General features: G+C 39.3%; 1 pseudogene; it reads right to left on the bottom strand.

Moving 5' to 3' along the window:
* Positions 1–303: 303 nt before the first annotated feature.
* Positions 304–986, bottom strand: LOC114692565 (annotated as a pseudogene).
* Positions 987–24,031: the final 23,045 nt, after the last annotated feature.

The raw sequence follows: 24,031 nt of genomic DNA, 5'->3' as shown, positions 1-24,031 counted from the left end.
TTTTTTTTGAAGAATGACCTAAATCAAATCTTTCTTTTTTTTATACTATTTTATATGGTTTGTATCACTAAACTGTGTTGTCCACCAAGTGCCAACCACCAGTAGTTTTTCAAAAGAAATATGCTATAAATAAGCAAACTACAACTGCTCATCGATATGTATGGACTCCCTAGATGTCTCATTGGGCTTAATTGTAAACCACTCACCATAATAGCTTTTCAGTATCAAGTGTAGCATGATGTTAAGCCACTTTAGCTTTTGCACATACACGTTACACTTCTGACTGATGATAATGGAGAAAAACTTTCAGCATTACACTGTTAAGCTGAGCTGCATCCATCCCTTTAAATGGCATCAATATCAACGTCATCATCCTTGTGGTCATACTTCACAGTTTCAACCTTTGATACACTGGCAGTCTTCGAATATACCACCTCAATACTTTCATCTTCATCTTCTTCCTCATCACCAGAAGATTCTTCCTCAGCTTCCTTCAACCATTTAATAAATGATTCTGCTCTGACACGAATCTCTTTGGCATGTTCTTTTGAGAAATATTTCTTAGAGGCCTTTTCCGATCAGCTGATGATGACCTCGTCTTCTAAAAGGTCTGCATCATCCATCTCTCTCAAGACATATGGAATCTTGGAGATCACCTGAGCTTGATACGTTGCTACCACACTTTTCAAACCATGAAGAAGGTACTGCTAAGCCTTTTTGCTGTTATGACAAAACCGTAAGAAATGGCGCCTGTATTTCTTGATCTGCTCATTTATCTTCTTGTTAAAGAGAATTTCAGTCAAAACAAGAGGACCCGTGGCTTTTACCTCCAGTCTTTCCGCCTCATCAACAATTTCTTCATCAGATGAATCAGTAATGCCCTGTTCTTTCTTTTTCTTAACAAAATCAAACAGGATGTTAACATGCTCTTCCACAGTTCTTTTCAAATCATTGCTGAGTGTCAGAACTTTTGCATGTACATTCATGTTTTTTAAGAGGCAGAGAGAGGAGAATCTGTGAAGCTTGCTGGTCAGCCAGTCTTGCCACATTGGTGAGCTCCATGTTAAGTAAGACAACTAAAAAAATATTTCTAAATAAATAGAAATCAGTCAGAAGGACAGCAATAGAGGAAGAGAGCTGACATTGTTATCTGGCTTCCCCACACATGACACAAACCTGCATATACATGTGCACACATGGACATTCACATACAGCATATGCACACACACACATAAACTCAAAACACAAGTGTCCTCTTTCAGTCTATTGTCAACAGAAATCCTGAATGTGGGATCATAATTTGTATATACCTTTATAGTCTGAACAGTTTTTTTCCATTGAACATTATTTTATGTTCTTTGCTATAGAAATTTTAGAAAATATCTTTTCCTATTATGCACTGTGAGAACAGTGTGGGAACTTTTTACCTATAACTCTTGTGCACCAGGCCTTTGGCTAGCTCTAAATTTGTAGATTAAACCTAGTTACAAGAAACATCATTGTGGTGAAACTGTTACTAGGTATGTAACTGAATGCCTCGCCCTATAGAAGTTGTTAATGACATACTTGGATTCAGTCCTCATGATGCTATTACCCAAATGTTCAGAGAAAACAGGCTCAGTGAAAATAAAATATAACTCACTTTAGCTGACAAAACGAGGAAGAAGGGTAGATGTTTTCTATTATGGATTTTTTGTAATGATTTGTGTGACCTCTACATTTTAATAATACCATATTCTTGATATTTATGGTAATTTATGTTGAATTATCAACTTCCAAAGCTTCATATTGTAGTGTTAATTATGCCATGATTTTGAATTTGTGACTTTTGCATTTGTAAAGCTATTTTTGTTTAGCTATGACATAAGGGTTTTTTCTTTACAAATATTCAGTTCATTTTCTTTATTTTACCTACACTATCATTTTCATAGCAACATACTTCAAGCATATAAAAAGTACATGGGAAGAATATGAATTTCCTGTCATAATGACAGTGGCAAATATCTATTGTGTTTGTTTGCCCATCACCCCTTTTATCATAACAGAATTTCTTTGTTTTTTATGATTCTAATTTTCAAGGGCAGGTGATAAGCCCAAGCTTTTCTAAGAAGGAAACAACACAGAGTGATATACACCCAGCTAGGTCTATGACCCAGGGTTAGGCAATCAAAGTCAGCCCAGGATACTTGCAGGAAGTTTGGAGAAAGATGTTGTTGTTGTTATAGTGAAATCCCTGAGGCTGGACACTTTATAGCAAAGGCATGTTTATTTAGTTCACAGTTCTGGTGACTAAAGAGCATGGTGCTGGTGTGCACTGGGCTCTGGTGAGGTCTCATGGATCTGTCACAGCATAGCGAATGACGTAGTGATAAAGTATGTGCAAACGGGGGAGATCACATGGTGAGTGAGAAGGCCAAAGAGATTCAGAAATATTTTGTAATATTCTGACTTTCACAAGGAGTGACCACGGCCCCCCAAGAATTACATCAGTCTCATCTGAGCATGATGTGGCCAATGACTTCATCACCTCCTTCTGTGCCAACTCCCTTAATGATTTTATCCATTCTCAACAATATTCTAGGGACCTGTAACTTTGGGTGACAAAGTATATCCAAGCCATAGCAAATGGCTTCTCAAAGTGAATTTATTAAACTAACGGGTGATGGAAACTTCTGTGGGCTGGAGATATAGCTAGTTGGTAGAGTACTTGCCTATCATTGATGAAACCCTGGCTTAAGCCCCGGTACCTCATAAAACTGGGAATGGGGGCATATAACTGTAATCTCAGCAATTGGGAAATGGAAGCATTGCCCACAGATTAAAAGTTCAAGATCATCACTCAGCTGCTCAGTGAGTTCAAGACGAGCCTGGAAGACATGACAATCTGAAAAACAACAAAAGCCTGGAGCTGCTTGTAGGTATTCTTGGTAGCCCATTTAAAAGAAAAAAAAAATACCAAAAAGCAAAGGCATCAGAGAAAAGCAATACAGGGAGACAGGTTTCTCACTGCATGATTAAAGTAGTCCGTGGATAGGGACTGACAAGATGGTCCAGTGGGAAAAAACACTGGCTGCTCAAGCCAAATGATCCTCAGAACCCTATGGAAGAAGGCACGAACCCACCCCAGAAAGTCGCACTCTGACTCACACACACACATGCCATGTCACACAAATACCCGCACTTATACAAGCAATAGTAACAAATAAAATCATAATAAATAGTGTACTCAGATATTCAGATATGACTATACCCCTAGCCTAATCTTACCCTTGTCCTTTCTGGCTTGTGAACCAACTAATAGCTTTTTTTTTTTTCCTTTTCTACCTACAAACAATTTAGCTACCACGGAGGACAGTTATTACTGACAAATCGTGAAGTGTCAGGTTGGCCAAATTGAGGCGGGCTACAAGGTAGGGAGCATTCCCCTTGTACTAGCTAAAAAGCAGTCCATCTGGCTGGCCAGTAGGGAAGCAGATGGCTGCACTGCTGTCTGTCATGCTTCGTACTCAGCTTGTGTGTCTCCTGAAGCTAGAACTTTAGGATATGAGATAGAAGAGGATATGAGATTGCTTCAGTAGCTTAACCAAGTCCTAAGTTTGCCTGTTTAAATGCAAACACAAACACATGCAACCTTGTAAATCTGTATTTAACAATCCAACATAGCTGAGAACCACATTGTCGTGGGTTTTGCAAACTGAAAAAAAAAAAATCTTCACCCAAGACAAAGTTAGTGAAAAGAAAGCCAGTGAGTCGCCTGACAGAGGTAAGAATTGGGTCTAGAAGAATCTGTGTGATTTCCCAGGCCTTTCTCAGGCCACCTGAGTGCTGTTTCCTGGCTGAGGAAATTAGGATGCTAAAGGTGAAGACGACAAAATCTTGATCTAATTATCTTAATTAAAAAACAGTGGAAAGAACATTCTGTCATAGCCACCTGGAGATAAGGGGAAGATTAATTATCACTCCCGATTCCAACAAACTGCTCTGTATCACATAAACCTGTAAGCTAAGAGTTGAAATGCAGCTTGGAGTTTCAAGACCTAAGTCTAAGAAACAGAAAACACAGACTCTCTTGAGAGGGTGATTCATCAAGATCTTAGGTTACAGTTACTAGTTTAGGACATTAGCCATATTTGAATTAACTGGCTGGCACCCAAGGCTTTAGGAAGGTTGTTCAGTCCTGAGGAACTTCAATCCTGGCAAAGCAATGTTTTTGGCAGTACTGCCCACCAAAGCTTACCAACAGGATGTAGTTTGCTAACATATAACAACTAAATAGGGCGCTTTCCCAGTATCCGTATCAAATGGAGAGCTACAAGACCATAATTACCAAGGAAAATCTCTCATGATTCAGATTGGCTCACTAAAGACAGTAAAAAATGCAATCCCTAACCAGTGGAATCACTCGTTAGTTTTCTAATTCCAAGAGAGAATTTTGGTGAAGTCATATCTAGTTTTGCTGACTCCATGTTTATCTACTGTGTTCATTGGACATGGTTAAACAAAAACACCCTCTTAGTCATACATTGCTGGGCCATGTACCACTATATCCTAAACTGATAGAAAGACAGACACCAAACAAAGGCCATGGCCTAGAGATACATAAAGTAACTATACAAAACATTATTTGTATATTTTAGAGAAGAAAAGATGGTGGGTTGTTATTGTTTGTGTTGTATATGAAATAACTGTAGTATGTTACACAACAACATTGCATGTGTAAAGATAAACAACAATTTATTAACTTAAAAATTATATATTTTATGGAAAACCAAATGTTGTGTTGAAGACTTACTTTTTTTAATGGAGAATCCCAATAACAGCACTCTGCTTTTGGCTGTGGATTTTTCTGAGGGTTAGATGGACTTCCTCAGTTCTTGGGTCATAGTTTTACCTTGCCTGTCACCTGTAGAATCCAATCACTGTCTATGATATGAGCACTTGATTCAAGACTCATCAATCAAACCAGACTCATACTAAAAGTGAGCAACTGATATTACTAGTCTGGTAGACTATAATCCTGGAACTATCTATACCCATCCTTGCTATGGCTTACAGAGATTCTGAGAATTTAACCAGTGAAAAGGGCAGAGCAGAGAAGCATGGAGAGAAAAATCCTTGATAACATTCCGTGAACTCCTAAATTCATTCATGCTTGAAGCTTATAAATGCAACCTATAGTCCTCAGTCATCTGAAACAATAAATTCATTTTTCTGCTTCACAAGTTCAAAATGTATTTCTAAAACTTAGAGTCATATGAACATGAAGTTACTTCTAGTCTTACTCTCCATGCTAATAATATAAATTCCCTTTCCTTTATTTCTTTCTTTGTTGCTATTTTTTCTTTTGTTTTTATTGTTATTGTGGTGGTGGTGATTTTGAGACAGTGCTCAGCCATAGAGCCTAGGCTCTCCTCAAACTCACAAGCCACTGCCTCAACTCATCATGACTATGATGACAGACATGGGCCTCCACACACAGCTAAAAATGTTCGTTTGTATGTCTTCCTGTTGCATATCATTAAGTTTCTCAGAAGAAGAAAACTTTCACAGAACTTTCTACTTCCTAAAAATGTACTTAATCACACACCTCATATAGTATCATGGAAAAGTTTAAGAAAATCAAGTGCACATTTGCTCTAGTCATGTAAGAGACAAGAACTACCATTGAAGAGAGCTACTATAGTACTTAGAACTTACCCATCAGTGAAAGGTGCTTGGCAATGGACAGTCCTAAGGAGAGAGTAGAATTACAATAGAGTCCCAAAATGCTGCAGTGAGATAACAGCCCAAAGTCAACAGGTTTGCATTTGGTCATCATGGCTCATGCCTGTAACCCCAGCACTGGGACGACCAAGGTAGGAGGATTAACGCTAGCTGAAAGCCAGCCTGGGCTGTTACATGAGACTGTCTCAAAAAGCCAAGATGAATAAGTAATGCTTGCAGGGAAATATGATAATAAAAGCACCTCAAGCCACAGAAGTGAGAACATGGCCCAAGGGGACCTGGGAGAGGTCTGTAGACGCTGCTATGGCTTCCATGATTGACACTAAGCTAGCATCCACACTGTCTTTAATTGGCCAGATCAACAGTTGAAAAGTTCCATTTCTCTGCTTCTTTAACTGGCTGCAAAGATTGTTTTAATCCTCATGCCTCCCAAATCTTACAGGTTCTCTTTCCATCAACTCTAATTTACATTGCAAGGGAAAAAATTTGGGGACCGATGGTTCTTAACTTAACCATGCTAATACAGAGTGAGCGGGAACAGTTCTTTAACTAGGTTGCATATAAAACAAAGGAAGTCCACATTTCTGCCTACCCTCATGCAGAACTCTCTTGCGCAACTAAGAACATACTGATCCTCTCCTGAGAAAGGGAAACATACATGATGCCATCTTAGGACGAGTTCTCCTCTAACAGAGTCGCACTCCCTTCTGGTTAGCCAGAAAATAAATGCTAATCTCTCAGTTTCATCCCTGAGAGCTCATCTCATTTTTGAAATAAGGCGACAAAACAAAAATAAAAATGACTATTACCTGTAGACACAAGAAAAGCTATGTCAAATGATGGTGAAAATACTCAGGACATGACAATTACACTTTTAACATGCGACTGTAGGTGGCATTTGTACCCACCCTGTTCTATAAGCCATTCTGTATTCCCTTTACTCTCAGAAAGCACTTAAGAGAGTTGTAGGGAGCTGAATGTGAGTTCCTGAATGAATGTATGTTGTAGACATGGGCATGACCATGCTAATGACCCTAGTCTCAGAGCCAGAGGGAAATGGCAAAGCCTTCCTCTGGTCCATGTGTGGATGGATGTTGATAGTGTGTGCAGAAAATGCCCATTATAGTTCTATCCCTCTGGATATTTATGGCATGAAGACTGTCCCCTTAAAGAGATTGCTTTTGCTAAGATTAACTAGATCTGTGTCCTTGATCCAGCTGTGTACCTTAAACCCTGTCTCCTTGTTTATCTGTATATAATCCCAACTCTCCAGCCAGCTGAATATAATAAACATGCTGAGTGTCCAGAGTGCTATGGTTTCTTCATCAGAGATTCTAGTCCAAGCAACCCCAGATTTTCTGTGTGTGTATATGTCTGTCTGTCTGTTCTTTCTTCATCCCCTCAGCATGTCAGTCACTTCTATCCCTGGAGACTGAAAAAGGACTCAGCAAGAAATGGTCCCCTGAGAATATGTACATTTCCAAGTCCCACAGCCTTCATTCATCTGCAGTTTCTTATTAAACTCTGTCACAGAACATGAGTAATAATGGCACCACGTGTTGATTCTAGTCAGTTAGGCAGCATAAGGAACCAATACTGGCCAGGTATCAGTCTTGACAACCTGCTTAGTTAGGTTATTACTGTATCCCTTCTTGAAAAGGATCAGTTTAGAGTGTGGGGGAATCTAAGACATCTAAACCAGAGGTCAAAAGGTGCAGAAATGAGAAGCAGACGTGTCAATGCCCACTCTTATTTCAATAATTTGAATTACAGCTCCAGGCAAAACAGGATCACATAGTAGTTTCAAATTACCTGATCCAAGAGGAGAGGATGCCACTCCAGTCTCCAACAATATAGCTTTAGAGTTGGCACCATAGTTGCGTTTTCCAAATGTCATTCCAGAGTGAGGCCAGCTGCTTCATAGTGATAGGTATCATGCTGAGACCAATGTGTTCTATGGACATGAGCCCACTGCCACATTGTGTTCGTCATGATAAGTCCCATGGCCAGAGGGAATGCTGGGTAGAATCCTATGACATTGAATAAAGCATTTTGTAGGGAGGATGACTTGGATTCAAAACAACCACACACAATGGTTTTGGCAGAAGCACCAGAGGTAGAGAAGGCATACACACATCCAGAGATGGATCTATTCCAGAGGAAACAAAGCTCCAGCACGTCCATGATGTAAATGATCCAGAGAATTTTCTTGTCTCCATCTAACTGTTGGTGAGTCCCCAGAGAATGGCACCATACACATGCTCAGATTCTGTCTGGCAGCAGGCTAGACATTCAACATTTCAGATCAACTCTGTTCTGTCAATCTCATGCATATCTTCCATTCCTTTCTCCCATACTATCATCTGCTCACTTGGCTAGGATAGTAGTGACTGGCAAAGATCAAAATCACATTATTATTAAAATAACTTTTTATTGATGTCACTCTTCAAGAGAATTCACATAGGACAAAATATTGTCATTCTTTGTAGGCAGGGGTATTTGTTTACTTCTTTAGACTGTCTCGACAAATTTTCTAGGTGTGTTTTCAATACTCTCTGACTATTCATCAAACATTAAACACTGCATATGGATCAGAGTAGATCTATGACTTCAGCCACACTTCCTTACAGACAGAAATACACAACCTGGTACCCTGCTCTGGGGATTTCCCTCACCACTGTCCTTTAGGGCTATTCATGAACAGAGTGTTCTCTTTTTTTGGCTTTCTGAGACAGGGTTTCTCTATGTAGCCCTGGCTATCCTGGAACTCAATCAGGCTGGCCTTGAACTCACAGATCCACCTGCCTCTGTCTTCTGAGTGTTGGGATTAAAGGTGTGCACCACCACATCTGACTTGAACAGAATATTCTTGAGTAGAACTGAAAACTTACGGTGTTGTTCTTTTGAATATTGCCAGCATATTATGCTGAAAATTTTGTAAATCAGGCCCCAAATTTTGCTCTTCCTAATTTTGCTCCACATGATAACATAGGTGCAGGCTGAGATGGAGCAAGCTGAGACAGAAGTATGAACCATTAGCATCTGTGGCACTGGGAGATGGACAAACTTGTGTCATCAGGCACCTGCCTAATCCTGATCTTCTGTGTACTGCTTCCAACTGATGCCGAACTGCTCCTGCAACATTTTAGTTAAGTGCCAAGTACAGTCCCTAATAGGCAGCTCCTGTAGTCTTAATAGAGAATGGTCACAAATATAGCTTGCCCAGTAGCAAAGCCAAAGCTGTTTTGGAAAAAGAAAAAAGTTTGTTTTTGTTTTTGTTTTCTTGCACGGGCATATATTTACTCCTGGATCATCTAAGCTCCATGGCAAGCCCTCTCCTGGGAAGCTGGCAAAAGTCTCATCACGACTCTTATCAGACCATCACACTTCAGGCACCCTCAGATCTGCTCACTCTTAAGAACCAAGTTCCAGAAGAGCTTTATCCAAAAGGGTTTTATTTTTCCTGGTCCTCCTCAGAATCGGCAGCCAAAATTTGGTGGGTGGGTTGGGATAGTACACCAAAATGAGGTGGACCTTGCCTCCAGAAAACCAAGAAAGGCCCCAAGGTTTGTTAAGTCTTTGTTGATGTTAGAACTGGATGGACGCATGCGGCACCATTGTACTTCATCTTCAAAGAGACATATTGACGTGCCACAGACTACTGTACCCAGAATAGCATTATGAAGGTAGCAAGCCCTAAATTAACAGGTGGCACCTCTGTATCACATACACCTCTACATCTCCAGGGTTGTGAGTTTTCCTCTTACATGTTCTGAGTCTCCTCTCCTCAGAAGTATCAACACTAATAAAGAAGAGCTAAGAGAGAATGAACAGGATCTTTAAACCAGTCATCCAAACGTGCTCTGAAAGAAAGCAGAACCCTATGCTACAAAAGGAGCCAAAGGCCACAGTTCCTCCTAATGGCCACTTAAAAAAGAGAAGAAAAGGGAAAGGAAGGCCTGCTGAATATGCACCCACAGAATCATAATATGACATTACCCTCTCACATCAAAGGCAGAATGCACATCTGGGTTCTTGCTTCTTATCTTCCTGATTTTTTTTTCCTAAAGCACTCTGTATTTCTTCTACTCTCAGCCTAAATTCTGCATCTCATCAACTCTTCCTGTGATAATATACAATTTTCAATGGCCTTCTCTTGCCTCCAAGATAAATAGCAAAAAACACCCAACTGAAAGTTTCCTTCAAATAAGGCTCCCGATTGGGTTTACAGCCCTGACTGTGAGAATTCACTTCATGCAACCTTTTCTCCCATCATACCAAATCTATCATATACCACAGAATAGAATGTGTTTTTTCAGCTCCTAGTCTTCCCCCATCCTGGTCCCTTAGCAGGGAGTGTCCTTATTCCTCCAGGATGACTCAAGTCATCCTCGAGACTCACTCCAAGTATCATCCCTCAGATTTCTTTGATTCCTCTATTATGTGATTGAGTCCCATCTCTGGGTTCCCCTAGCCTGTACAGTGGACAGCCATGATATATAAATGACTGGGTGGGTTTATCACCATCCAGTTTGGCCAATAGCAGTAGCTCCCTATCTATTCACTTGTAATTTGCTGTTGATTTTGTCTGAGATCGTCAGGAGGGAATTTATCATTACAGAACAACTGTTTGAACAATTATTAAAGTCAATAACAAGGTGCTTTTTTTTTTTTTGCAAAGATTTGCTTAGGAGTCATTTAGAAAAGCCTGGTATCTGGTGTTTAATTCATTGATTTTCTTTCGTTGATCAAGTTGTGCATGAATCTCTCTGTAATAAAAAGAAATGATTGATCACTTAATTTAAATGTTAATCTTTTTATCGTTTACTCTGTTAAAATTATGTACTTGTCCCAGTACAATAGGCACAGCCTTCCCATAAAATTCTGCCTTCAGACGTATTACCTGTGAGATCTTTAATACATAACCCCATGTGGCTAATTCCTTCCTCTTATAACAGGAAGAGAATTGTTACTGCCCATCTTCCAGATGTTATAGATGCCTGGCCTCCTTTTCAACATGAATACAAGCACTACTCAGATGCAAGCATTATGAATACCGTGTGCTGAATAAATACATGGTACATTTTGTGATGTGTTCCATGGATAATCCCTGTGCGCTAAAATTTATTTAACATTTTGTCTGCAGAATGTCCAAACAAAATAGGAACAAAATTAATGCCTTTAAATGTCTACAATTCAAAGCTTGTGAATGCGATAAAACCGGGAAAATACAGGTCTTTTTCATTCTTAGTTGGGATTAACATTTTCTATCAATGTTGTAGGTTAATGGCTAATATATTTCTTTCATTAAAAAAATAAGTAGTTTTTAGTCATAGTAATTGATAGTAGTCCCATTGTGTTGGCCAAATTTTCACTCAAGTCAATTCCAACTCTATAACACAGAGTTTCCAATTGAAAATGTTTAGGATCCTATGAAAGAATTTCTATTTTTATTTTAAATTCACAAATTCCCAGTTATGCTTGTAGACCTAAAAAACGCCAGTGTTGACTGGATGAATGGAATGCGCTGAGGACTGATTTTCCCTAAATTCAAACCACCTGTGTCACTCTGTTCCATTCATACAGAGCGTTATGAAGCTCTTGAAGCACAAGTTGGCCTGGCAGCTGCTTGAAATACCAGCCTGGTGCAGCTGGAACCATGACGACAGCAGCGGAAATAAGGTCTTACACCAAGTGGGCATCATTGTATCTTCAGCAGTTTCTTCCTCACCAGAAATCTTACCCCACAGCCCACACTCACTGCTCTATAGAAGTCATTGTAAATAATGTCCCTTAAAATTAGATGTGTTTGTTCATTTCACAAAAGTGTAACAAGCTCTTCCTATGTGGGGAAAAAAAAAACCAACAAACTAGGTCTGGTGATATAAAGAGAACACACCATTCACCATAAACTCAGAGATCACAGACCTGTGAGCTGCACATCTAAAGAGAGAGAGCTTCAGAGAGATGACACTGGAGAAACCTTGAGAAATGGTGTAGCAAACTGACGAACGCAAGTATTTCTAGAGGAAGGAAGCCGTAGAGTTTTAAAGCAGGTGTCACTATATTTTGTGAATCCTGAAAACAACTAAGTTAGACTCTGATACATAAAGAACACCCAGAGATAGCTATGATATAGCAGGACAATCAGAATGCCCATGGGTCGAACTGGATAGGAGACCAACGTGAGAGAAGAAGAGCGTGGCGAGGCGTGGGGTTATCCTGTGGGAGACACCAAGCATCTTGTGGACTTTCCGTGACTATACTGGCTAATAGAGAAACACAGAGATTTAAACATGAAAGGGTTAATATGAAGACTTACTTATTACCAAGGTGTGGTGATAGACGTTTATTATCCCAGCGTTCTGGAGCTTAGGGCAGAATGAGTACAAATTTGAGTGAGTGTTGAGTTACAAAGGGAGGCCCTCTCTTAGTAGACAAAAAATCCAGGCAAAACAGAAGACTGGGATTATTAACTGTAAAAAGGGATAAAATCAGGACTAGCTGGGAAGAAGCCATAAGGAGTCTAGAGAATATAGAAATACCAGATTTAATCAGTGGCCACTGTGCCTTAGAATGAGACAGAGTTTGGGGCTGAATCTGTTTCTACCTAACCTCTAGCCGTTTGTCTTATAGACTAAAATCTAGACTTCCCCCATCCCCCGCCCCCAGAGAAGGACAGAAGTATCAAAGTTAATGCAAGAGAGATGCCAAGGTGCTACAGTGATGGAATTTGCTGAATGCACAACCTCTGTTTTGAGAGACTACACATTGAGAGGTGGCTCATGGGAGATACTGAAATAAGCTGCATTAGTGGGGAGATACAGAGGGAGATACAGAGAGAGTGAGCAGCTTGCTCTCAGGTTCTGCTGTCTGGTGTGAGCTTCAGGGCCAAGTGCTGAAGAAGCTGCCTGTTTGGAGAGAGCCTGATGCTCCAGAAGCTGCTCACTCCAGCTGTAGAACCTCATAGTGATCTTTCTTCCAGAAACATGACCAGCACCTCTAGTGAGGAAACTTATCTTTGGTCCACCTCTGTTTTCACAAAGCAGGTAAAGGGTAGTTTCAGAACAGCAAGACAGACACAAAGAAATCCTGGGCCAAATATAACATCAAAGATGAACAAAAGCCACCGCAACTGGAAACAACTTAGCAGTGGAATTGGAGGCTAAAATGGAAGATTGTCAGGAAGATCCATGGATTCCTCCCATGACTCTCTACAGTATAACTGTCTTCCTTCAACTTAGAAGATCTAATGAAGTTTTAGTCTTTGAAGACAAAACTGAGATCTTTGGACTGGGAAATGCTATACTCAGAGTTAAAAAAAAACAACAACAATAGTATGAACTAGTAAACAAAAACACATTGAATGATAAATTCTGAGATCTCTGAATTATTCTTCCATGGTATCCAGAAAGCTAGCTTGACTGACTTTTGAATTCCTGTACTTAAAATGAAATAAATACAGAACAAGAGGAAATGTGTAATATGAAAGATCCACACAGAAAACACTGGTGGATGAAAAGACCTAAAAGGGGGAAGCATGAAAAATACTCTCAGAGAAATCAGAGTGCACACTGCACTCAAGAAACAAAGACAGGTATGGAGTGAAAGGGACTTTTGGAGAGCAAAAGGAAAACACTACAAAAAAGATGATGAAGAGATATAAAGTGAGGATGAAAGACAGCATCAAGGAAATCATCCCAAAGTTAGAGGACAAAAAAACAGACAGGAAGTGAGAGAAGGGAAGGAAGTAAGGCAGCCCAGGAGGAACAGGGTTCAAATCATAGACGATTTAGAAGAGGTCAAATGAAGCTCTAAGCAGAGGATCATGAGCAGTGTAATTAAAGAATATTTCCCAGCATTAGAAGACAAGAGTTTTTAGATTTAAGATGAAAGCAAAAAAGATCAAAACTACATCCCATAATAAAACCATAATCAGCAATTTCAGACTAACAGATGCACTGAGAAAACAGCAGATTATACCAAAATGAGGAATGAAATCAGTTTCCAGTATTCAACATTACAACTGATGTCAGGTAGACAATGAACTGACAGAAAAAAAGTCTCTTTCAACATTGAAATTGATGCCCAATTCACCAATGTTGTTATAAACTAAAAATGTTTACTGGTAAGTAAATTCTTTTTTTTTTTTTTTGGTTTTTCGAGACAGGGTTTCTCTGTGTAGCTTTGTGCCTTTCCTGGAACTCACTTGGTAGCCTAGGCTGGCCTTGAACTCACAGAGATCCGCCTGGTTCTGCCTCTTGAGTGCTGGGATTAAAGGCATGTTAAGTAAGTTCTTTTTTTTTTTTTAAGATTTATTTATTATGTGTACAGAAGAGGGTGACAGATCTCATTACAGATGGTTGTGAGCCACCATGTGGGTGCTGGGAATTGAACTCAGGACTCAGGACCTCTGGAAGAGCAGTGGGTGCTCTTAACCTCTGAGCCATCTCTCCAGCCCTTTTTTTTTTTTTTTTGGTAAGTAAATTATTAATGACTGTGTTTCCCGTGCACCCCTTCTCAAGAAATAGAGGATGTTTTCCAAAGAAAAAAAAGAAAGAAAGAAACAAAGAAAGAAACAAAGAAAGAAAGAAAGAAAGAAATTTAAACAGAAAATGAGTAAAGAAGCCAGATGTCCATATTAGAGGAAAATTAAGAAAATCCACAGCATGGTAAACGAAACAGGCACCTGAGGCTGCTTTTGCTGAAAACTGCTGACTCCTTATTTGGGTGCACGAGCTGACAAAACCTCGTTGAAAACCCGATTCACTGTCTTCATTTTGGGTCTCTTATGTTGGGTAGTGGCTTTCCTCTGAACCTAGGCAAGTCAGTCTCTAAGGAGGGCCCTGTTACTTCTGTGCTTCCCCTTAGAGGACGAAGCGACACAGATAAGTCATTGTCACAGATCTGCAGTCACCTTGGATTCCAGGAACAGCAGACCTCCAGGGACAGATTCCTCCTCCCGACAGGGAAATTATCTATGGTGTGGAGGGAGGCCGAGGACCAGATTGATCTGCTCTGGGGAATGATAGCAATAAAAACTCAGAGAATTATCGACCAGATAAGGCCTTGACCAGAAGTGCTTAATTATGCATTCCTCTTCTCCCCTGCCTTAAATTTTCCTGTTTAAATCTAAAGCTCTTGTCAACATCCTCACAATGGCCTTGGACCCTGAACCCATGTATTTGTTCCTCTCTAACTGTGATCACATTGGATAAATCTTCTCTTCTCTTTGCCTCTCAGCCATTGCTAATCTTTTAAAGTGCTATACTGGGGATGGGTAACAAAGTCTAGCTTTGGAGAGCTGCGGAGCCCTAATTTTTCTCTGGTTACATAAGGAACGTAAGTTGCTAGAAAAGAACTCTGCAGTGGTTCTAAAAAGCAGTTAATGTAGATAAACAAAATTGACATCTCCATATGGGTGACCCAGGACCATAAAGCTAATGAGGATGACCACTGGGAAACTGGTACCAAAGACTATTGGAAAACACATAAAAAATTAGCAGAAGGTTTCAGTAGCAACAATATAATTTAAAAAAAAAAAGTCTGTTACTAATGTCAAGAAAGATGAAAAATATAAGTTTCAGTGAATTTGAAAACTGCTCATCTGTTATTTTTATTTTCATCATAACAGCAAATTTAGATTCAAACAAAATCTTTCTAAACAACTTTGTTATAATTAATAAGAAAAAAAAGGAAAAGAGGAGGACATTTTGGAGAGCTAAATCCTCAACCATAACACTAATGAGTCAATGCATACTATTTAAAATGAAATAACAAAATATGAAACTACTATAGACCCCCATTATTTATAAAGATGGTGATATTTAAGGAAGAAATCTTGAAAGCTCTCAGATGGGATGTCTTCGGAGGGAGAAGACTACAAAGACTATGCCGGAAAATTATGTGCTTTGTTACATATTATTTTGCTCTGTTTAATTTATAAATTATGTACATAAAATATGTTTTCAAAAATAAAACTACTTTTTAGAGTAAGGAAAAGCATATTCGTTCAGAAAGTTGATTTCGTATTAGCCCTTACTGATCAAGGGTGTGCTAAGCATTACTATGTACTTGGCTCAGGGCTATGTACTGGGCTACATTTGGAACAAGACTCAGTTCCTAACCCTGCAGAGGTCATGTTATGGGCCAAAGAGAGAACAATAAGATGAATAAGTCAGAAGGCATTCTTTGTAAATTCTAGATGTATGGCCTGAATGTGTAAGACACCCATGCAAAATTTTTTACCAACATCTTTTAATTTAGTCTTCACAAGTTCAATGAAGCATCCTTTGGTAGCCTTACTACAGGGAGGAGCTGACTCAGAGATGTGCCAATGCTAATGGCCGGCATGATTCAGACACAGAGGGATAAACTAAAATATCTTCCCAATCATGAGATAAGGCATAGTTTGCAGGTTGTGGGCTGCAGTCAAGAAAAGCTGGGAAGTCCTTGGCGCACACGACCACCACCCAGCACTGCTGCCACAGAAGACCTGTATACTACAAGATGCTTTTGTCATGTAAAACACTCCTTTAAAAACTGAATTGTAATCATCTATCGAAATGTTTCCTTTTTCTTTAAAGAAAGTTCTTAAAATTTCTGTGTGAATGGATTCAATACAATCAAAAGGTGCTCCAGTGTTCTCTTTTCCAGATGCTAATATAATTTATTGTGATGTTAATAGATTTCTAATCATTTAAGCCTTAGATATCTTATTTTCCTACAAATGTAGTCATTTAAGTCTGCCATAATTGTCTTCCCATAACTTAAAGGATGAAAGCTGGTAATAAAGTCAAATTCGTTTGATTTTTTTTATTCATTCTGCCTTCCTTTTACTGGCGCAGAGTCTATAGTATGGTCCGTATATCTCAACACTGTATTGCAGAGTGAAATGAAATGATAGACACCATAAATATTTGATATTCTCTTCACTCCTGTCCTCTGTGTGCTTGCCATTCTGGCATCAGATGACCACTTTGAAAACAGTAGGATGGGATTTCATATTTGCAAAGAGACTTAGAATGTTTTAATATGCTCTGGAGTCCAGAGTTCAGCCATTGCCAGTCTATAAAACATTACTGAAATCACAGAAGCTTCCTAAATCCTCACCCTCAAGGTCTCATGCTATTTTCAGATTTAATTTTCCCATGAACTTATTTTTAGTGAGAAAATGAATCGAGGGCTTTCACTAAACTAGTATGATTCCCAGGTGTGTTTCAAATTTATTACAGTCATGTCAGAACAAGACTGTTGTAATTAAATTATATTTTGTTTCTTCCAAACACATTTCCAAATCTACGAGGAAAGACATTCAGTAAAATTCATGTAGCAGGGTTCCTGGTCTCAGAAACAGGCAGATCTATTTAACTGTGTTGGCCGCTAGTCTGAAGCTGATCTGTGTGTTTACATTGTACACAAAAGATGTAAAGCCCTAATCAGGGGACTCCTCAGCTCTCCAATGCTCAGATGAGCTCTCCTGTAGCAATGCAAGGAGTGGAAGGCACAGCTCTCCAGCTCTTCAGGGAGAGTCCCTTCTTACTGCTTTTTACCCATGGAGTACCTGGCTTAAGGGGTAAGCTTAAGGCATATTTGAGATTAAATACACCAAATTGATTAGCATTTTTATACTTGTTCACTAAAATAAGTTTTAGACGTTAAAGACTCACATTCCTCACACATTAATACACCAGAATTAATGTTAAATATTCTCCCTTTTCAGCCTGGCCTTCATTGTTTGTAAGTGCAGATATCCTAGCATGAAAGTTGTTGTGCTTGTTATCTTCCATACAATATTCTTCTATTTGGAGGGATAAAATTAGTTGCAAAGCCAGGCTGAAATCTTAACATTATGGTTTTGCAATGTTAGGCCCCATTCTGATAGAACTGTGCTTAGCAATCTGGTGGTGAGACCACACTTCCTAGTGCTGATCTTCGACGGTAGGTACCATGTCTAGCTAAAAGACCGTGATGTTGCCCATGGCTCTGAAGTGTGAGAACATGGGGTTTATTTGATGTTGATCATTTGTTCTGATTTCCTCCTTTGACCACTGGAGAATGATTCCTTCAAGAAAAGGTAGGGCGGGAGAGATGGTTCAGTGATTAAAGACCCTTGCTATGCAAGCCCAGCCATCTGAATTTGATGCACAGAATCCATGTAAAGATGGAAGGGGAGAACTGACTCCACAGAGTTGCCGTACAACTGCAACACAGACTCTACCCTCCACACACACACACACACACACACACAAATTAATAAATAAAATGTGTTTAAAAAGAGGAAGGAAGGAACTGGCTGCTTTCCATAGTAATTTGCCTAATTACAATCCTTAATTTGCCTCAATTTGTTCTAATTGACACTATTGTGTCATCCCATAGTTACTACTAATTGGATGATTTCTCCAAAGGGAGATGAGCCCTCAGGTAAGACTCCTGTTCCTGGGATTTTTCCACCCATGGCCGAGATCCCTCAGTTCCGCTCAGAGGACCTTGGTGGTCTCTGTTGACTTTACCTCTTCCCTGCACTTAATCCCATCAGCCATCCTGGATACCAGCTGCACTGCTCTGCAGTGTAAAGTTTACCTTCCCTCTGCCGCCACTGAAGCTGTGATTTATTCAGTCCGCTTTCTGTTCGGGAGAGGGATGGGATATTACTGTGTAAGTTCTGCCTTCACAGTATGTCTTCCAGTACGCTCAGATCTCAAAACTTTCTTCTGGTCACTTTCTTGTGCAGGGAACAAGTTCAAACACTGATTGATTCTTTGGCATATAATTTATACATCCCAAAATAACTGCCAACTTTAACATGTTGTGCTCAGGCAATTTGGCTTAAATACTTAATTTTTAATTTATTAATATCTTATGGCCAAGTATATGATTCTACACTAATTTTGACATTTGCACAGAAAATAAAATATGTATTCATAGGCTACAAAAACTTGTGAAGTTTACTAATGTGAATGTTTCAGCATATAGTTTACGTCTCGATACTTATTTTTGTTTTCTGCTTTTTGTTTTTGTTTTTGTTTTTTTGGTTTTTCGAGGCAGGGTTTCTCTGTGTAGCTTTGCGCCTTTCCTGGAACTCACTTGGTAGCCCAGGCTAGCCTGGAACTCATAGAGATCCGCCTGCCTCTGCCTCCTGAGTGCTGGGATTAAAGGCATGTGCTCAATACTTATTATCATCTGGCCCTACCCTGTAAAAAAGTTACCTTATGGCTATATACTATTAAATTTTCTTTGTATTTACAATTATTTACTTTTGCGCGTTTCAACAGATTACAGTGTATGCTGTCATGTCTTCAATGTTGATTTGACTTCTAAAATATCTACTCATGATACAATTTTGTCATAGAGTAAGTTCTCAATGTTATCGTAATTGTTTTAAGGGGAAAGAGAGACTTGAGAAAAAAGATGCTGTCGGAAATATATACAGTTTGCTAGTACAGGAAAATATTCCATATCTGTTTGGCATTGCTTTCAGAAGCAGATAATATCACCGAGTACAACAGATGCGTTATTTTTTCCAGGTAATCCGATGTATGTTCATGGCCCAGCCCTGACATGGCAGTTCCCTAGTGCCCTCTCTGTTCTCATCTCCCATGCTGTCTGCTGTTCTCAGCTCCGAGGTTCCCATCTTTTCCCTCTGAAGTGTCATTCTGGCAGAAAGAAACAGAAGCACCAACAAAGGAAAGGCAGTCAGTGCCTTGACAGGAGCAAACAGAGGAGCTTACCAGCCCCGTCTAATGGCTGCCCACAGCCAGTTTCTGTCAGTGGGGATGGTGTTATATATGGCCAGTAAAGGTAAGGAAGGTTAGAAATACAGATTCATTTCAAGCCAGAAAATTAGCATATCCCCCCCCACACACACACACACCAACAAATCAAGGCTGTATTAGTAAGTAGAAAGGTCAATCAGATATTGTATAAGCAACAAATCCTAACTTCGCACATGTTTCAGTCCTTCTCATATTTCATTTGATCTTTGTTACTGCTTTTTTATTATCCTACACTACCTGTCAATGTTGGGTTTCATTTTATAGTGTCATTGGCATCATTATTATGTCACGTAGTCCAAGTTCTGCCAAATCTTCATTCAAATCGAAGCATTTATTCATAAAGGCAGTCCATAGTGTCCAAAGTATTTTCAGAATGGATGGATATCTTCAGGAACTAGTGTCCTGACTCAAAAGAATAAGATCTAAAAGGCTCAGTTCCTCCTGACTCCTCCCAGATCCATCCCCCGCTTCCACCCCTTCCCAACTTTGGTTTTTTTGTTTGTTGGATTGATTGACTGTTTGTCCACTGAATCCAATTTGTTCTGCCCATAAAGTCACGGATATGGAGCCATCCAGGGGAACATTTTTTACCTAACAAAAGCCACATTCTTAAAGAAAAGCGAGTCTCGCTCCCCACCGCATTCTGGAGTGCTAATTGGCTTGATTTAGTGCAGCTCTTAAGCAGGTTATCGGCAGCTGCTGAAAGTTCATGAGTCAAACGGTCCTGTTATGTTCAGAAGACACTCTTTCTCTGTGGTCCTCCACAACGCCTCGGTTCCCACAGTCTTTCCATCTCCTCTTCCTTGCTGGTTCCTGAGCCTTCAGGGAAGATGTGACATAAATGTCCCATCTGTGGCTGAGCACCACACAGGCGTTTATCTGCACTTCGAATATGCCTTAATTCTGAAACATTGTTCTGAACCTCACATCAGTTTGTCTTTCTTAGGACTAGATAGTCGCCAAAGAGCAACCCAGGTTCAAAGGACTGAGAAATGAGTCTTACAAAGAAGAAAAGAACATCGTGCATATTTATGAACTTTTTAAAAATTCCAGTCAATTCAGGTTTTGCCATCTTTCGATACATGAACTGGGAGTAAGCAATGTAAGACTATACGTGTTATTTTTTTTTATTTTTATATTTATTTATTTATTTATTTTGGTTTTTCGAGACAGGGTTTCTCTGTGTAGTTTGGCGCCTTTCCTGGAACTCGATCTGTAGACCAGACTGGCCTCGAACTCACAGAGATCCGCCTGGCTCTGCCTCCCGAGTGCTGGGATTAAAGGCATGCGCCACCACCGCCCAGCAAGTGTTAAATTTTAATAGTTATTTTAATAATCATACAATCCAGACATCATGTTATGTCTTACTAGTAAAGAGCTCTAAAGAACAAAAGGAAATATTTTAAGTAATTTTATTTTAATATAATTGATCATATAATAATAACACAGGAAAAAAAACTTTCACAGCAGTAAAAAGAAAACTAATCAATGATTTATAAAAAATGTCTAAAAATCTAAATTTTAAATTGAATACCTAGAGTAAAAACTTAGTGTTCTGACAAGTAAATATCTTTCTGACATTATAAAGTCCCTGAAGAGAAAGATAAGTTAATTCATTAATTAGAATTATTTTGGTGGACTGGGGAGATGGTTTAGTGGTTAATAGTGCTCACTGTACTTGCAAAGGACCAGAGTTTGGTTCCCAGAATCTATATCAGGCAGCTTACAACTACGTATAAATTCAGCTCCAGGGAATTTGACATCACTGGCCTCTGCCAGCATGCGCGTGTGGGCACGCGCGCGCGCGCGCGCGCGCACACACACACACACACACACACACACACACACACCATTATTACTACTACTAATATAATATAATAAATATAAAAAGCATTTTTAACCATGTGTTTTACGAGCTGAATAGATGGCACAATGAAAAGCTCACCTTGCAAACACAAGGCCCTGAGTTCAGTATCCAGAACCCAAGTGCAAAATCTGAGCACAGTGGTATACATTTGTAATCTCAGTACTGGGAAGGCAGACCATCTGAGACTACTCAGCCCATAAATTCACAACTCAGATGTAACTGTCCCTAGTTAGAGTTTTATTGGGACTCTAGTGGCATGTATCCATTTTGATGATTGCTTTTATACTAAGGCGGTGCTGAGTAGCTGAGATGGAGGCCACAGGTCCTTGGTCTAAAAGAATTCCCTCTACAAAAAAAAAAAGTACCACCATCTTCTGAGAGTACAACAATAATAATTTCTTAAAATATTATTGTATTATCTAGCTCACGTGTCTAGTGCATATTTGGCTATTATTTAAATATTTTCCAAAAAGTTACATGGGAAAGAAAAGTATCTTTCTTTTCAAACCTCTTTGATAGAGGTGGAAGAGTAGTTATTGTGAGCTTGAATGTGGGACAGCAAGCAGGAATGAAGCTTTTGGAGTAAGGGATGTTTTCTATACTTTGATGTCGATGGTGGCTTAGAGGCTTGCATTGTATGTGTGCTCTTCAGAGAATGTATATGTCATGTTGTAATAAAAGCCCACTTTAAAAAATCTCAAACATGACATGCTTGAATAAATTTAATATATCTCAAGATATTTTGATCTCCAAATATTCTGAGAGCCTGAGACAGAGTTGACTATACAAGTGTTCAGATGATCTATTCCTGAGCAGGACACATGCATCGATTCCACACCATAGTGGGAAGAGGTTATCAAGAGTTGCAGTCAGATGCCTGGCCACCCCAGCTTGTTAACTGCATGCCCTTTAGCTGTCCTGGGAAGAGTGGAAAGAAGAGACCAAGCAAGAACCTCTTCTCCTCTTCTCCACTGTTCCTGTTCCTTCTCCTTGCTCCCTTCCTTGGCTGCTCCCATTCTCAGTGGGGACTTGTTTTAACTTACATATGCAACTTCTTGATTCTATTTTTTTTTCTCAGTTTTAGCCAACCTAGCTCCCACTAGCTATAAACTGGATCTGAAAGAGCAATGATATAAGGCTACAAGCTGGATCACCAGGCAGCTGGACAAGTCTCTGAGGTCCTGGCCGGTAGAAGGATTCAGGATGAGAAAAACGGGATACAATGCAAACAGAAAGCAGGCCAGGTGTGAGCACTCAGCATGGGCATCAGAATGGAAATGTGTGATTTAACAGCTCACTCACTCAGTAAGTCTTTAAAAAGACAAGGAGAGCATACTCACAGTCTAAGAAGTCCATTGTAACAAGCCACACAAAGTCTTGGAAAATTAAGAACTTCAACCAGTGACTGGAGTTAGTGAGCAGGGTTATTACAGATGTGCACATAGAAAACTGAACCTGGGTCTTGATTCCACTTGGAACAGGCCATATTGTATTAAATGTGAAGTCACTCCCTAGAGAGGCTGGTCTGAAGGGAGAAGGTGGTCACTATGGGGACAACGAGGAGAAGAACATACAGTATTGCCTCCCAGCAAGCCAGACACAGCTTTGTGCCCCCAAAACACATGGTGGTATTTATACCCTACCATGAAATGTTACATCCTGCAGGAACTCTCACACGTTATCTAGTCTTTTACCTAATATTGATTTTTGCTGTAAGCCAGGAATCATAGAAATTCAGGAATACACAATTTGAAAAAAAAAAATCCTGCTTTGTACACTGTCACTCAAATGGAATCTCTCACTTATTTGAATGGACTGACTACACAGGCACTCACTCAAATGCAACACCTGCTACACTATTTTATCTGTCCTTAAGTCAGGTTCCCAAGAGCACCTATTAAAAAATGCTCTGTTCTTCAGTTTGCTGTTTGTACTTGAAAGTGTGAAAAAAAAAAACTTGCTTTATTGCTTTATTCACAAGCTCTCTCTTAGATGACCTTGACCTTCCATGAATCTGAACTCAGAAAAATGTCTCTAATGAAAATAAACTCCTTTTTTCTCTGAATAAGATACTTTCAAAATTAAGCTAGTCTTTGAAATCTGTACTCTTTTCAAATGACAGCTGTCAGTGTTTGTTAAACTTGAAGAAGTCAGAAATTGAAAGCTAAAAGACTTTATATGTTATTATGTAACTTTCAGAATATGCTTCTACACCTGAACCAAATGTTTTAAATGCAGAATTTTATCATGGAGTTTATAGGAATAGAAAATTATTTGGTCCTGGGTTGGATTTCTTATGAATTAGTTATCTTCCACTTAAGTGTTTTAAGTTATTTTTCCATTAGGAAGAATGTAAAATTTTAAATAATATCCTACCATGAGTTGTGAGTTTGAAGCAGTGTTGCTGTGAGGTTATGGGTACAATCTCAGATTGCAAAAAAAAGGAAAATGTGCCCAAGCTGTACCATTCACTCGTGCAAAGACTTCAGGCTCTGAGGCATAGAATGGAGTTGATGCAAAGCCTGAAGAAAACTACTTCCTAAAGGAGTATTTCATATTTTAATATCCATGGAAAGGAAATATATCAGTCTTAAGTTTTTTTCCCCCTACTCCATTCAATAGATTAAGCACACAAAAAATACTTGTTATAAATCTGATTTTTTTG

The sequence above is a fragment of the Peromyscus leucopus genome, chromosome 8a (assembly GCF_004664715.2).
Source record: "Peromyscus leucopus breed LL Stock chromosome 8a, UCI_PerLeu_2.1, whole genome shotgun sequence".
Classification (NCBI taxonomy): Eukaryota; Metazoa; Chordata; class Mammalia; order Rodentia; family Cricetidae; genus Peromyscus; species Peromyscus leucopus.
The sequence above is the reverse complement of the archived record's forward strand: the minus strand, read 5'-3'. Positions and strand labels throughout refer to the sequence as shown.